Raw genomic sequence first — 12738 nt, forward strand, 5'->3', positions numbered from 1 at the left:
ATTTTGATGATTGTGATTGAAGGGTCAATCAATTGATCTCCCTACCGAGGAAGACCATCGTGGAGTCATGGGGTTCCCCTTTCCCTCACCACGCTCTCTCCTCCTCTTCATCCCTCGCTCTACACTAGCGCCGCCATTGTCTCTCCATTCCCTGTCGCTTCTCCCTTTCTGCAAGGGAGCATCCATCTCTTCTTAACCATCCAGCACCCCGGCGGCTATGTCCGCTGCGGCGGCAGCGACTACTACGGGCATGCCAGTGCGTGGAGATCCCCGTCAACTTCAATTTCGTATGTGAGATCCACGATCCATAGTCTAATCAGATAGGATTTGGGATGGGGTTTTCTTTGGCTCCTCCGGATTGCTGTGATTTTGCAGGGTGTAGTCACATCAGGGTTCGGGTGCCTGATGCTGGCATGCTGCGTGGAGAAGAAGGGTCTGGTGTTCGCCGCCGCCTTCAGCCCTCTATCACAGATATTCGCAGCTCTACCTGAATCGGTTAGCCATTAACTCATCAGATTTTTGCTGTTTGTAAATTACAACAACTAGGTCGAAGTGATCTCAATTAGTGTAAATTTTGTGTTGATTCGATGATGACTTGATTTTTGCAGCATCCGGGATTCAGCGCTTGTGATCATGTGCTCTACCTTGTATTCCTCCGGATTACCGGTGTGCATGTGTGCAGTAGTCGCTTCCTGTTTCTTGCCCAGTATGGTATTCCTGCTGCTGTCTTATATTCCGTGGCCTTCTAAATGTTTGGCGTAATACTTAAACCACATTTACTCCTCTTCCTGGTCATGTATGTATTATGTGTTGTGGGTCAATATAATTTACTTGCTCCCGACCTGCCAGCAAACAATTTGCTTTCAGTGTATTGCAATGCTCTTGCACTTTAATCTCCATGTTGCATATATTGCAATGATCTTTATCTGAATGTACTTCTCTTCAAACACAATTTGTTCGCAACTTGACCTTCCAAAAATTAGACAAGAGTTGTAGATACTTAATGGGAAGGGTATTTGATCTTGATTTTAGTGATAGCTGTATACATTCTTATTGTTTTCACCTCAGAATGTAGCGCCACAAGCAGTCGGGCCAACAGCTACGGCTGTGGGTGCTAGGAGCGAAGGCCGTGTTTAGTGTGTTTATGGGCTATTATCAGACTCGAGTAGCAACAGATCCACAATAAAAGAAGATAATGTAAGTTATTCAGTTGCTCATTGTTCTGTCCGCAACATTAACTAAAATTCATACTTCCGCAACTTAGGTAACTTAATTTCCTTAAATTATTGTATTTTATGGTGCTTCTCATTTCTGAAAGTTGTTTCTTTATTCAAGTTTACTCATAATTATGTGAATTTAAGTATTAGAGATCCAGCAGCAATGGTGTTTGCATGTGGGATCCTAGAAGAGTGGCCTATTACAATGGCCTGTTAGAAGATACATAGAGATAAAAGGGGCACAGATGCCAAAGAAATGCTGCAAGACAAGGATGCGCTGGTGGAGATGCCTCGTCGGTGTCTCCACCCCACTGTCGAGTTCCCGGTGGAGATGTCTCATTGTTGCACCAGTGCTTCATGCCCATCACTCCATCAGGTCTTTGAGCTTCCTCGCGTGTACTTAATTATAGCTGAACTTATGGGTAAATAAATCTCCATGTACGTTCCAGTTCGGAGTTCAGTTTGAGGAACTCTTAATTTTGTAGGTTGCTTGCTGGATGTGTGATCTAAGTGGTAATGCGTCTTTGCTAAATTTTATATGGTCGTACTGAAGACTTTGTGTGCATGTATGTATTTGAATTGGTAGAAGTTACTCAGGGTCGAAAAGATGATGCAATAAAAAATACTACCCCCTCCTTGCCACAATGTATTGCCTATAAGATTTTTTTAAAGTCAAAACTATATGAAGTTTGACCAAGTTTATTGATAAAATTATCCATATATACAGTACCAAATGTATACCATACAAAAAGATACATCATGATGAATCTAATGGTATTTATTTGATATTCTAAATGTTTATATTTTCTACATATTTAGTCAAACTTTACATTAGTTGAATTTTGAAAAATAACTTATATGTACAACATTTTTTGGCAAGTAGGGAGTACTCCAACATCGAGTGGACCTTCGACTTGCAACACCGGAAGGTGGAGAATGCCAGCCGTCGGCAGAGGGAGCAGAAGGCAAGGGAGCGGAAGGATCTGGCGGCAGCCCTAATGCAAAGGGCTGCCTCCATCGAGAGGATGGTGGAGACCCTGCCCCAGTATGCCCCCACCGCGTCGGGGAGCCAAGGTAGCGTCTCGTCACCGTGGCCGTCAAGCTCATCGCCAGCACCCAGGCTGGTGCTCCAAGAAAGCCTTCTACGCCGGTGGGTGATCTCGCCCTTTGATTTCCGCGGCTATGTATTGACGGCCGACATGCGCCATTTTTTGATTCGCTACACATTGATTCGCGGCGACTTGCGATGATGTGATTGTTGAGACTATTCGATCGATTTGTAGGCGCCATAACTATGTGATCTGTGATCTATTTAAATTTATTTGGGGTCCGCGTTTGGGGGCTGCGGCTGGGAGCCGGTGCCGCAGATAAGTAGTTCTTAACCCCCCACCACCCCCATAAAGGCACGCGCTGGATGATTTATGGGGGGTAGAGGGACGAGTGAAGATGCTCTAAGGAAGTTAGGGTTATGTTTGAATTATGTGACAGAAAATAAATTTGTGGAACCGTGGCAACGCACGGGCATTCAACTAGTGATATCCCAACGTACGAGTGGCGTCGGAATGGAACGCCGGGACCTAAAATCTATTTCGATCCGTTTGGCTTGTACTAAATAGGTGCCCCGCAGACAATGATGGACTATATATACGCGGTGCTCTAAAGCTACATTCGCACATTTTTTGTTTTCTTTTTTAAAAAACATTTGGAACCCCTTCGACCGAGAGAATGCTCAGTAAATGATTGGGGTTTCTTCGTCTTTCTTTGGCGCCGCCGACGATCTGCCTTGCTTGTGTGGCCTTCAGGACATGGAGGCGGGGTGGAAATCGGCCCCTATTGGCGGGAGGGCGTTGTTCCCCTTGTTTCAGGGTTTTGGTTTGATGGGGCGGCGCTCAGGTGGTGGTGGCGGCGTCTTCTCTGATAGTCTCTCCAGCTTCAACCCCATCTCGATGGCGACGTCGAGCGAGAGTGATATGGTTCTCGATGACCTCTTCTTGATGTGGAGATCTCTGGATTGCCAAGGAGCTTCATCGAAATTTATTTCTTCTTCTTCGTCTCCGAGACGAATGTGGTCTTGTTGACATGTTTGGCGACTTCCCATCCGCAACCAACAACGTCAGGATGACTCAGGGAGGAGTGCCAGCTGCGGCGCGCCGTCGACACGGTCTGGAGGTTAAGACGAAAGGCATCTCAAGAATTTTGTTTTTGTTTTTTACTTTTATTGAGATGATTTGTATTGTTCGCTGTTTCTTTTAATGCCAGAGTTCTATTCGCAAAAAAAGAGTGAATTTCACTTTACCCTGTAGTTGTGTATTTGCGACACATATTGCCTCACTTAGTGGAACTGCTACCAAAATATCTCACTTAAGAGAAATTAAACACGGTTTCACTCCAGTTTAGCATTTTATCTCAGTCTAATGAAATATGTTGATGTGGCGCGATAAAATTGTTAAAGATCGGAGGTCCGCATCGATGATCATGTACATGTTTCTCATCTCTAGTTGTTCCATTCGTTTTCATCATTCTGATAATTTTGAACCCGTTCAGTTCACACCTTTCCCACTGGACACATATCCAAGCCTTCTAAAAGAGGTGTTCTAGATGATTTTTCACTAAATGGAGTAATATGTGCCACAAACGCACAAGTACTGAGCAAAAAGTTGAGTTCACTCAAAACAAAACAAGTAAATATAATAAACCATGGTTAAACTATGGTTCATTTTGCTGGTGCCGATGTCAGTTCCGTGTCTACTCATCGCCAGACTCAAAGACAATGATGCCCAACCTCATCTGGTTAACTCGGTGGCGATCCGACTCCGAATCTAGCATATGCACCTAGCCACGATGGCGGGTCCTGGATGTAGCATTTCTTGTTGTCATTCCTTGTGCGGTTGTGCAACCGCATCTTTGGCATCACGACAGGTGATCCCAATCTTCACACCGAGGGGCCGTGTGGAGTGGGAGGGAGGCTGGCGGTTGAAAGTAGATAGAGCAGCGCACTATGATGCAGATGGAAAGCGAACCTCCCGCATTAAAAAGAAGGACCACGTGGGTGGGCAGTAGGTGAGTCACTAACCGATTGTCCTAGGGCGGACACATGGAGAACCGTGCGGACGCTTCATCTATCCTTCTGAACGCAATTCCAGGCTTCCAGCCCAAGTTTAGGCTTAAAATTTGTCGGTGTGGGTAAATTCATGGCGCTTGGTCCATTTGCGTCACCCCATTGGCCCTTGTGTTGTTGCCCCGCGGACCAAAACGGACAAAGCTCCGTCTAGGTTTGTAGGTATTGCTCGTATCCCTAGATTTTCAATTTGACAAACATAAAACGAGCTATATATTATAAAAATTATATTATTAGAAACTCCATATGTTATATTTTTAAATTTTAATGGTATAACTTTTAGGTTGTTAAATTTATGCACAAACCAAAGTGGCATACATGCTCCACAAGCTCTTTAATTCCACACAATGTTTGCTTGTGGTGGTCCTTTAGTCGACAAAAACTATTGGCATGTTCCACAGAGCTGTTGAACGAGTAAATTGATGGGATGGGGATGTAAGAATAATCAATGGAGAGGTAGCACTACCGTCGTGCTGCAGCCGAAAGCTACAGGGCATCACGCATGATGCTGCTGCACTAGCATGGCCAGGCTACGCTAGCTCGCTCTGTTCCTTTTCGCGAGTGGGTGCCCGAGTTGTTGTAACCTAAAACAAGACGCGCGCGTGTTGCATGCGAAGTTTGCATGGCCCTGACTTTCCAGATATTTAACAGTTAATTTCGACCTGTCCGCTAAGACCCATGCATCAATGATCTACCTATCTTGCATGCTTAAGCTAGTAGGTGACAAAGGCTTCGATTAAGACAAGCCAACAAAACACAGCTAGCCTTGATCCCAACTTTGTATGTTGTTGTATGCATGCTAATTTGGTGTAGCGCAAGATAGGGGGAAGCACATTTGGTGCACATGAGCGCTAGTGCTATACCCGTTTTTAAAATATTTAAAAATTGTGTATGTTTTTTAAAAAAATGTCACATTTATTTTATGAACACATACATATGTCCTAAATACTCGTGTGAAGTTTTGATAGAAATTGCATTATATTTTAAGGTACATGAAAAAAACAAATTTGTGGCTACGTATAGGAGTAGATATTTGTCAGAAATTTGTCTTTTTTTGTATAGCTCAAAATGCAACATATTTCTCTTCAAAATTTCTACTGTACCTTCGGAATGTTTATATATATATATATATATATATATATATATATATATATATAGGTCTGCTATTCTCGAACCGGTTCGAGAATAACTATTCTCGAACCCTTTCTGAACTTCCGGGTGTTTCCTAGTGAACTTCTCGACGGAATACCAGAATTGCATGTTCGTGCGGACAGTATTTTCACGATGATTTTCAAACCGCTTATCGGATTGATGCGTATAATATACCGTTGGATTCGCACATAAATTTCGCAACTTTTTCGTGTTCATCGTTTTCCCAAATTCTCTACTGTTTAGAAATAATTTTAAATATACGAAACAACGTTTTCGCGGATTTCTCAATTTCCGTGCAGTTTTGGGGGTCTAATTTTCGAACCGTTTATTTGATTGATGTGTATGATATGCCGTTGGAAAGCTGATGACTAGGCGCATCTTTTTCATGAAGATAACTTTTGCAAATTCTTTACAGTTTAAGAGCAGATTTGAAAATACTTGATTCAGCGTTTTGAATTTCTCGGTTTTTCGTACTTTTTTGGGGGGTTTATTTCCGGACCACGTTGGAATGTTCCAAATGATATTGAGTTGAAAAGATATTGATTAGGCGCATCTTTTTCATGTTGAATGTTTTTCCAAATTCTAAAAGATTTAAGTTTAATTTTAGAAATACGCAAAGCCGAAGATAACGCTAGAACATTTCGAATTGGCTCATCTAGATTGATTAGGTGTGGTATTATGGTGTGTTGGGGTATTACTAGAGTTATATTAGTGTTAATTGTATGTGGATTTGATCGATTTTCGTAATCGATGGTCGTACGAAAGATTTCTATGCGTATGATTTCCGCCCAGGAAAAGACGGAGTGCGTGAGCAGCTCGAATATGAAAGTGAACTTCCCGATAGCTGTTAGTGAACTTCCGGTCGCGGGAAAAAAGTGAACATGTTGGAGGTGAACTTCCGCATAGCACAAAGTGAACTTTCCATCGTGGTCAAAATTACATCCCACAAAATGGTAAACTTCTGTAGGTTTGCACAAACTTCCAGTGATTTTAAGGTAAACTTCTGCATAGTGAAAAATGAAATTCCGTTGTGGTCAAACTGAAGTCCTAGAAGAGATAAATTTCTGGCTTGTGCGAGGTGAATTTTCTGACATATTTTGAACTGAACATCCAGATGGTGCAAAGTGAACTTCGCACCATTCCCAAAGTGAATGCCCACAAAAAGTAAGTTTCCCATTGAACATCAAGCACATTCAAATTTCCAGTACTTTACTTTACATATTCTAATATTTAATCTGTTTTGTGCACTGCACAAAAATCATTTTTTGGCTGCAACAGTACAAACGTAGCTGGTAAAGGCACAAAACTACAAAAAAAAAGTAGCCAAGCTGGAGCAGTTTAGAAGCACCAACATACAAGTTGAAAGCTACTCCCGTGAGAGGATCTGCTTCATTCAGAAAAAAGGAGCATCAATTTGAAAGCTACTCCTGTGAGACGGTGAGAGGATCTGCTTCATTCAAAAAAAAGGAGCATCACTGATTAGCACGTATGGCAACTTGCTCCACGCCGCTGGATTGACGTCAGGAAATTGATGGCTGCACGCTTTGCCTTGCTCCGCTCATTGCCTTTTGCCTTGCTAGTTGACCCGCGCAACCTTATCTCAAGCAAGTGACAACGCCAGATTCTGCACAATAGTATTTAGAGAAGTATTCATGAATAATCCATCCATCTAGTAGTATTTAGGCAAGTAAAAACATCTATCACATTCATTGCTATCTGAACTTCATGGCTGACACAGATTGAACTACACATTGCTATCGTCTAAATTCAGGTTGAGATAGTTCAACTACCTGGTCTCGGTACCAATAGAAGGCTATACGACGGAGAGGTAGGTCCTACTCCAGCCGCTGATGTATGTCGCAAAGTGCCGCCTGTGTGCTTTAAACTGTAATAGTCAGACAGACTAAACGAACTCCCCAAATATAGGAAGTGAACTGGCCCTGATAATAATGTAAATTACCATTTTTCATACTAGTCGGAGGCATCTCATAATAATGTGAACACCTATTTTTCATACTAGCCAGAAGCGGACTCCTCCCACTGACGCAGTGGATTCCCCCGAAAAGAAAAGTTAACTTCCAAGAAGTTTTAAATTCTTATGCAGACGAATTGAACTTGTCGATATATTGAACTTATCGAGACATGATTAAATGGACTTCTATGTTTAATACCCAGCAAGCACACAATAAGTAAAATTAATCAGACCTGCATGCATGGTGTTGCCTAATTGATTTGTTGCTTACAGATAGCAAGCAATATGACCCCAAAGCACGAGAGCTAAACAAATGGGAATTATGGGAATGGGATTGAGATTGGTGATTTATGGGCAGTCAATAAAATACCACTCTTGCAACTTGCAAGTGTACTCGGGGGTGGGGAAAGCAGAAAGTTTATACTATGTTAAATGTGAATCAGGCAATTCAACGCATGCACAGACCGAAATGCAGTGTGTCAAAGCATGGCGAAATTATATTCTATATGCTATATGCTTAAGTGGAGGTGGTTGAGGTGTACTGGGTTGCTCTGGTGGTTAACCAGACGACAGCGCTACGAGAGGATATATAACTCGCAACTTGTAGAGCATGCAAATCAACTACCTACAGTACTAGCATCCAACATCCCCACACGTAAGATCATAATACTACTAGTACTGTCTTGGCAGACAACACAACCTAGTTCCTAAACATGCTACTAACTGAAACAAAATGTAAGACTTGGTACGGAACTGAAACACTCTATAGAGTTAACTGACAACATAAGATAAAAGTTCAGAACTAAAAGGAATTTCAGAAACTGAATATAGTGAACTCCTACTTTGGTTTAACACATCAAACTCTACAAAACGAAAAGTGAACTTTAATTGTTTTACACATCAAACTCAAAAGTTTTTTTTATTAAAGCTAGCGTTGTGGAACCATTTTTGGAACCCGAACTTCCAGAATCTCATGATTTGGAACCATTTTTCGAGTGAATTGCAAGAAAAATGAACCTCCCGCGTGGCCGAAGCAAACTTCTAGTTGAGTTTCAGCGAACATGAACTCGTTTAAAAAGGATATAGACTTCCACGGAACTGAACTTCAAGACTAACAAATATTATTCTCGGGATACACGTGCACTTCTCAGTTCCAAATAATAATCTAGTATTAACAATTTACTCACAGCCATTGTACACTAAAAATGGAAGTAGTATTAACATTTTTTTCAAATGATCTCCAATGAACATATCATTTATACATTAATCATCAAGGTGATTGTTTCTGCTGAAGACAATCATCCTCTGTTTATGTACTGTAAAAAATATTTCATCATAAGATATAACTATTGAATAAACAAGAATCATCGCAGTCATAAACTTCACAAATATTCTATCTAGCAGGAATGTATAAAAAAAAATAGCAGATGTGAACTTCGCGAATTAAGAGAAGTGAGCTTCACAGATTAGGAGAAGTGAGCTTCACGGATTAGAAGAAGTAAAGTTATTGAATACCATAGTTGTATGAAGTGCACATACAACATAAAAGTGATATTTAATCATGGACTTACTGAACTTCCTCGTAAAAATGAGATTTCTGTGCGAAAGGGGTGAATTTTGTGTTAACTTAAGTAGTATTGAACAAAAAAATACTTCTGTCACGTCAAGAGCTTACGGACTGAACTTTTGGTGCCCAAGATCTGAACAATGCCAAAAACTAAACTGAACTAAAACCAGATACGCGCTAAAAAGATACAACGTAATAGCCGCAAGAATCAAGTTCAGTACATACAGATAAGAGTGAACCTCTATTTTTCATGTATTGAACTGGTTTTAGACTAAAGAGTGAACCTCTTTAGCTGTTGCAAGAACAACTTCTTTTAAATTATAGGATTGTCATCAGAGAGACAAATTCTTGTGGAAATTATTCTAGAAACATAGTTCTTATTTTTAGAGGAACCTAGGGCACAAAATCTACTCACCTTTACAGGACCAGAAGGTCGCTTGAGTATTGCACGAACCTGGTGCTCAAGGGAATCCGTAGCGATGCTTGCCAGAGTTCGCACCGGTGCTCGTGGAAGTCCTCGCTGTTGCTTCTTGCGGCAGTCTCGGTGCGAGTCCAGCAGCAATAGCATGGGCAGTTCACAATATCATTTCATAACAACATAAATAGGAGGTAAGAAGTGAACTACCCGCACCCAAGTGGATTCCCCAACAAAGAAAAGTTAACTTCCAACAGATGCAAATTCCTTGTGAACAAATTGAACTTGTTTGACATAATAAATTGAGTGCACACAGTAGCATAATAAATGGGTTCACGTTTTGTACGGAGAGAAGATAAAAAACTGAACTTCCAATGTTTTATATAAGGCATAAATTTATGTTTGTACAGAGAGCAGCAGCATAAATCGAGTGCACACAGCAGCAGAATAAATCGAGTGCACAAATTCAAGTAAGGTAAGTACCACATTATCAAGCACATTAAAAAAGTTGGTAGTGCATAGAGAAAATAATCAACACAAGAGAGAGAAGCTAGATGATTATGACTGTCAAACTAGCCCCTGGAAGTGGTTCAAAATCACCTTGGCTGCATGCATCTTCTGTTACAATAAATTAATAACTAGCTCATTACTAAATAGCTTGCTGATTATGAAATGAATTGTTACGCTACAAAAACTGAACTTTTGCCTTCGTACCAAGTGAACTCCCCTGGAAGAAAAGTAAAACTAAATTTCCCGGTGACACCCACATCATATATATGTAAGTGAGAATCACTGAAATGCTGCACTTGGTTCCGTAAAAAAATTGTTGCAACAATATCGGAGTTCAGAGGAGGCAGCATACTAGTGACAAACAGCAACAAAAAGAAGCTGTAGTACTTTCGGAGAAGCAAAAACTGAACTACACGAAAAATAGAAAACTAACTTCTACGACAAACGAAGTACAATCCTGATAATTAAGAATAAAATTATTACTATTTTCGTTGGATAAAAGTGAACTTCACATGTGTACGAAGTGAACGTCCTAACTAGAAATTCTGAAGTACTGGCACATCAATCAAGAAAGTGTAGTTCAGTTTTTCATCCTGAAGTGTTGGATAATTAAGGGCTAAACAACAGCAAGATCAATCAGCAAGTACCAACACATCGTTCAGACTTTTGACCTGCCCTCAATACATAAGTGTACCACCGGAACTTTATTTTGTGAACTATGAAGGCATATATAAGTTGCATCTCTGAAAGCTAATTCTTTTGCAATACACAATTGATAATATACGAGAAGACCATGATGGCATAATTAAAAATAGGTGAACTTCCCCTCATAGGCGAAGTGAACTTTTACCCAATAAAATAGTGAATTTCAGAAGATAACTAGGCAATCATCGAGTGGAACAAGCTGACCTAGGTCTCAATTACCTTTTTGGAGATTGGGTTCCTATATCTGAACTTCTCACGAATTACGAGAAAGGTGGTTGAGGTACGATGGCCAGCATCGGCGATCGGCACTACATAGTAGCGGTATTGAGGAGCACTATCTGAACTTCTCCTTTTGAACAACATAAGAATTTCATTGATGGTATCCGAGCGCTGCCCAATTTCTCACATCGACTGAACTTCACAAGTTCATCATCTGAATTTCATGCTTTTAAGACAGTAAACTACAGAGTTCATTTGGTAAGAGGGGTAAAGGAAGGGGCGGTGTGCTGGTTACCAGGGCAGCGAACAAATATATGCGAGGAGTTTGAGATGTGACCGGCAGCAGCATCTGGAGAGGTCGCCGCCGGCAGCTTTCATGCCTATATCTAAACTACACATTTTTCCATTTGTGAACTTCAAAATTCAGTTAACAAAATAATTCAAAATTGGACAAACTAATTGCAGGAGATGTGAACTTCACCAAATAGGAAGCGGCGCCGTTGGCACGAGACGGTCGAGATGCGGGGCGAGGGTCGGGCGTCCCCTACGGTAGCCGGCCGTGCAACGAGGGAAAGGGAGTGGCGCCTCCGACAGGTGGTGGGAGCAGCGGCGGCCATGCGCGCTGACAGGGGGTGAGAGCGGCGGCGGCCGTGCTTTGCGGCAGAGGTGAACTTCAAGGTTTAAAAATGTGCTTATCGAAAAAGACCCAAAGTACATTTTGTGATCCTGATTATAAAGAATGGACTACTATGAAACGATTAGGAAACGTCCTAAATACCGACGCCTCGGGTAGTTTATTTACTAGTGCAGGGAAACCTGACCTTTTTTTTTTTCTTGGCGTGGCTGATTCACTTAAAAAGAGCTGGATCTCAATAAACATTAATTAAACATTACTACAGACAATGTTTATGCACAAATAGGCGACGAGAAATACAAGAAGAAATAGTTCAATTCGAGCAGTTCAGAGAACCTAAAATGGAGAATCACAAAATGAGGTTCGAGAGAGATGTGACTCTTACCGACCAACCTGCGAGACTCCACTGCGGTTGCGCGCGGGTGGACTCACGACCTCCCGCATCCGACTTCCCAGGAAGACGCGATTGTGCTGCGAGCGGCACGGCTTCTGGTGGCGTGGAGTGAATTTCCGGCGGAGCGACGGATGGACTCCCGGATTCCCGTTGATTCTGGCGTGGATTTCCGGATCGACATCTGTAGACTCCCGGAGGATCTAGATCCAAGCGGCGGGCGTCTCGGGTAACTAGAGGAGATCATCGACGGCGTAGCAAGATGCTAGTGGATGATGGAACATGGGGATGCCGCTTGGGGGTGGTAGGTGCATGCGTTCATGGATTCATGCCGGCGGCGTATATGGTGGAGGTAGACCGGCGATTTGTGATGTGGAAGTAGGCTGGCGGTACGCTCCATGGATGCAGGCCCGCGTCGCGCGATGTGGATGCCGTCAGGGGGCGCGCATGAGATTGGCGGCAGTCCAATCGGGTGTCTTCGCCAGCCCACCCGCAGGGATCCGAGCAGGTGGCCGCCGGCGAAGCAAGGGGTGGAGATGGGCCGCGTAGGGGTTGCAGCCAAGCGGTGGGTTGGGGTGCGCCCAGATCGGAGCTGCTCGGTGGAGTTGGGGAGCGCCCGGATCAGAGCTGCGCGGAGGAGATCTCGGTCGGAGGCGCCCGGCTGGAGCACACGGCGGTGGGAAGCAGGCATGGAAGAAGATCTTCCTGCTGGGGAATCTCGTCGGGCTAGGTGTTGAGCTTCCACGAACCTGCTCTCGCTTTCCCATGCCGACGCGAAAGAAGGTCTTCTGGTTGGGAAGTTCGCCGGACTCCGTCGCCGGCTCCCTCACGTCGGCTA

General features: G+C 42.8%; 1 long non-coding RNA gene across 1 annotated transcript; it reads left to right on the forward strand.

Moving 5' to 3' along the window:
* LOC127341564 (uncharacterized) lies at positions 1–2538 on the forward strand. The gene is made up of 3 exons (XR_007875638.2): positions 1–495; positions 609–1593; positions 2101–2538. It is a non-coding gene; the product is annotated as an uncharacterized lncRNA (long non-coding RNA).
* The last annotated feature ends 10200 nt before the right edge of the window (positions 2539–12738 follow it).

The sequence above is a fragment of the Lolium perenne genome, chromosome 3 (genome assembly GCF_019359855.2).
Source record: "Lolium perenne isolate Kyuss_39 chromosome 3, Kyuss_2.0, whole genome shotgun sequence".
NCBI lineage: Eukaryota > Viridiplantae > Streptophyta > Magnoliopsida > Poales > Poaceae > Lolium > Lolium perenne.